Source organism: Leptonychotes weddellii, chromosome 6 (assembly GCF_054177405.1).
Source record: "Leptonychotes weddellii isolate Sample4059 chromosome 6, ASM5417740v2, whole genome shotgun sequence".
NCBI lineage: Eukaryota > Metazoa > Chordata > Mammalia > Carnivora > Phocidae > Leptonychotes > Leptonychotes weddellii.
Window position 1 is genome coordinate 32,264,441 of NC_138374.1, and position 4,664 is coordinate 32,269,104.

Sequence of the window (4,664 nt, forward strand, 5' to 3'; positions counted from 1 at the left end):
TGCAAACAGTAAGCATAAAAAAAAACTGGCATTGCTATATTAATATCAGATAAGTTAGACTTCAAGACAAGAAGCATTAGAAGAGATGAAGAAGGGTAATTCATCAGAAAGGCACAATAATCCTAAATATGTATGCATCTAATAAAATAACTTCAAAATTCATAAGGTAAAAACTGAAAAACCAAAGGTAAAAACCAAACAGACAAATCCACAATCACAGTTGATGATTATAATATCCTCCCATTCAGTAATAAAAAGAGTATAGATAAAAAATCAGTAAGGACATAAAAATCTTTTTTTCTTAAAGATTTTATTTATTTATTTGTCAGAGAGAGAAAGAGCACAAGCAGGGGGAGCAGCAGGCAGAGGGAGAAGCAGGCTCCCTGCTGAACAAGGAGCCTGATGTAGGATTTGATCCCAAGACCCTGGGATCATAACCTGAGCCAAAGGCAGATGTTTAACCAACTGAGCCACTCAGGTATCCCAGGACATAAACATCTTAATGACACTATCAATCAAATCTATTTAATTGACATTTACCAAGCACTACAGCCCCAAGCTACAAAATACTCATTCTTCTCAAGTGAATGTGTAACATTTACTAAAATAGCTTTCTGCTGAACCATAAAGTAAATCTCAAGAAATTTTTAAAAATTGAAATGATATAGTCTCAGATAACAGTGAAATTAGAAATCAATCACAATAAGCTTTCTAGAAAACCCTCAAATATTTGGATATTGAAATAGCACATTTATCAATAATCCATAGCTCAGTGAAAAAAATCACAAAGGAAATGAGAAAATATTTTGAACTTAATGATAATGAAAATAAAATTTATCAAAATTTTGGGACTCAGCCAAAGTAGCACTTGAAAGGAAATTTAGAGATTCAAATACCATTTAGAAAAAGAAAAAAGTTAAAATCAATGATCTAAGTTTCCAAATTAAGAAACTAATAAAAGAAGAGCAAATTAAGTAGAAAGAAGGAAATAATAAAGATTAAAACCAAAAATTGATTATATAGAATACAAACACTAGAGAAAACTATCAGAGTTAATGTTGGTTTTTTAAAAAGCTCACACCCTGGCCAAGACACAGATGAATCTATCATTTTTTATAGTTATAAAACATATTTGGTAGAAAATTTCCAGAAGATTTCAGCAGTATTATTCATTTATAATCTTCACTTAGGCTGATAACTAATAAATAGAAAAAAATTCACTCAATAAAATATATGTAAGCAGACAAGTCCTGGAGAAGTCACTTTATTTTCATACAGTCTCCAGAAATCATTTTAATTATTTAACTAATTTTTATTTTTAACAAAAATACATGCTCATGGTTTTAAAAGTCAAAGAGTAGTAAACAATTTATAAAGGAGTCCCATGTACCATGTCCTAGCCCCCCGCACCCATAGTCCTGCTTCCCAAAGGCAAGCATGTACTTTTCCCCCGTAGTGTTTACCCACATAAAGTTAAGTATTTAACTCTATTTCTTAATAGATCAATTGTATACACTATGTATTTTCTATTATGGTACAGCAGGATTTAACACACACAGTTCACTCTTCCCCATGCTTCCTCTCCTCCTTCCAGTAGCAATGTATCATAGTTTTTTTTTTAAAGAGTATTCAGTATTTTTAGTGTTATGACTAAATAAATATCATTTACTGCTGAACCATAATCAGAGTATACCATGGTTATGTTTCTTTCTTTCACAACTTTTTGTTAGCTCTGGCATTAATAATTGTCCAGTTCTTATCATGGGTTTTGTTTTCTCTGTATCTATTCCTGATGCTTCTGACTTGCCCCACCAGCCTCTCAAAACAATTTCCTACATTATAAAACATAGGAGATAGTCTCCTGTTGGTTTTTTAAAAAAGGAAACCTCCCCTGGAGCTTCTATTTATTTGCAACTCCTGCTCTTTATTTTTTATTATTTTTTAAATCCACATTGATATTTTATTTTATTTATTTATTTATTTTACTTGATTTGTTACAACTCCCACTCTTAAGGATGCTGCACTCCCTACTGCCATTCTGGGCTTTCTCTTTCCCATCATCCAGAGAATTCCTCTCCCCTCTCTTGTGTGTTGGATCCTAGAAAATTAAAATCTCATATAATACTCTTCCTTCAGTTGCTTTGTTGTTTTGATGGTGTGGACACTACAGAGGCTTCCTGAGAAAGAACAATTGCACATATCTGTAAATTTTATTCCATCTTCTTGCTTTATTGCTTAGCAGGATATAGAATTTTAGGTTGGAAATCATTTTCGTTTGGACTTTTGAAACCATTTCTCTACTGTATTCTAGTCTCCAGTGTTGCTGTTGAGAAACCCCCAGCCCTTCTAATTTTCATCGTTTATATTCTTTGAAAGCTTTTTTTGAAAACTCCATTTTTTGGCAATATCTAATTAAAAAAATCCCCAGCTTCACTGAAGTATAATTGACATGCAATGAACTGTTAAAATTGAAAGTGTAGAAACTGATAAATTATTGCTTATGTATACTCATGACGCTATCACCACACTCAAGCACGTATCCATCAGTTTGGATACATCAGATTGGAACATACAAAGTTTTCTCCTTCCCTTGTAACATCTCTCATTTCTGTCTCTCTTTGCTACCTCCCTTCCATGACTCCTCTCCAGAAAACCACTTATCTGCTTTCTATCAGTATAGATTCTTTTGCAATTTTTAGAATTTTATATAAATGGATTCAAATAGTATGTATTCTTTTTTGCTTGATTTCTCTCACTCAGCATAATTATTTAGTTACCCATATTCTCACTTGTATCAATATTTCATTCCTTTGTATTACTGGGAAGCTTTCTATTGTGTACAGCTTATCTAGAATTTATATGGAAATGCAAATGAGCTGGAATTTTTTCTTTAAGACGAAGAGTAAAGTTGCAGGACTTATACTATTCAATTTCAAGAATTATTTACAAAGCTATAGTGATCAAGAGAGCATGGTATTGGCATAAAGATAAACATTTTGATAAATGGAATAGAATTGAGATTCCAGAAACAGACCCACACATGTATTGATTTTCAATGAAGGTAGAAAAACGAATGGTACTGAAATAATTGGGGTATTCATATGGACAAAAATGAATCTCTACTGTTACTTCATGCCACACACAAATATTTATTTTATTTTATTTTATTTTATTTTGGGGGGGAGAAAATCACTTTATTCTAATTAATTCACAAATGAGAACGTCACAAAAGGTGATTTAAGGAGGCACACAAACATCTGCCCAGCCCCAAATTCAAACCATCTCAATGAACTTCTATACCGTAAGAACAACATTTTTCATTCCAATTCCGAAGAAAGCTGTATTTAATGAGGAAGGAGAAGCTTAACTGGTGGTTTTACACCTTATATATTCACCATCAATCATATTTTTATGCTAAATTAACTTGGTTATGAGACATGATTTTCCATATCTTCAATTTGAACTTCTTGATTAGGCTAATCCATTTGCAGATCTGCACTGTTGCGGCACCTCGCTGGAACCTTCACAAAGCTTCAGGTCACCCTGGTTCTGGGCACACTCCAGAAACTGTTTCATCTCATAGTGGCGTGGGCCAGACTGCTGCTGCTGCTGGCGTGCTGGCTGGGTTCCCTGAGGCTCCTGGTGAGTGATGTCAGGCCTTGAAGGCTCAGCATTGCCTCCTCCACTGAAGCCCCCAGTGATGGCATGACCTATCATGTGCCCGGCAGCAGAGCCCCACAGCCACGCCAGCTGCAGGGGTTGCCATCTGGGCCAAGAGACCTGGCTGCCGGGCCTCAGCAGCTGGTGGAGCCGCTGCCGGAGGCTGAGCTGCGGGAGGCTGAGCTGCCGGCGCTGGTCTAGGCGCTGCTCTCATCTGAGGTGCCCGGCTGGCGGGGGGGCTGGGGGGGGGCATGCGGGAGGTGCGGCTCCGGCTTCTCAAAATTTTCCCTTTGAAAGATTCCATTAAGAAAATAAAAAGGGAAGTCACAGACTGGGAGGAATAATTCATAATATGTAAATCTGGCAAAGGATTATATCCAGAATATAGAAAGAACTCTCACAGGTCAATAATAACAACTCAATAAAAACAAGCAAAAGACTTGGATACTTCACAAAAGAAGATACACAAATAAGCCAACAGACATATGGGGAGATGCTCCAAATCTTTCATCAGGAGGGAAATGCAAACCACAGCTACAGTGAGATCCTTTTACAAATGCACTAGCAGGACTATAATTAAGAAGACTGACAACAGCAAATGTTGGTGAGGAGCTGGAGCAACTGGAATCCTCATCCATCGCTGGTGGGAGTATAAAATGACACAATCTGCTTGGGAAACACTTTGGCAGTTTCTCATACACTTACCAGCAATTCCTCTCCTAGGTATTTACCAACAGAACTGAAAGCATATGTCCACACAGACTTGCACGCATTTGTTTTAGCAGCTTCATTCAAAATAGCCAAAAACTGGAAATAATTCAAATGTTTATCAAAAGGGGAATGGATAAACAAATTACAGTGTATCCATATCATAGAATCCTTTGCAGCAATAAAAAAGAACAAGTCTCGACCCATGGAAAAACATGGGTGAATCTCAAAAACTTGGGATGAGCTAAAGAAGCCAAAAGATGTATCCTGTATATTCCATCTAGACGAAAGTCTAA

The 4,664-nt window shown here is 36.1% G+C and overlaps 1 pseudogene; it reads right to left on the reverse strand.

The window, feature by feature from the left end:
• Window positions 1–3,403: 3,403 nt before the first annotated feature.
• On the reverse strand, window positions 3,404–3,964 carry LOC102730043 (coiled-coil-helix-coiled-coil-helix domain-containing protein 2 pseudogene; annotated as a pseudogene).
• Between the last annotated feature and the right edge of the window lie 700 nt (window positions 3,965–4,664).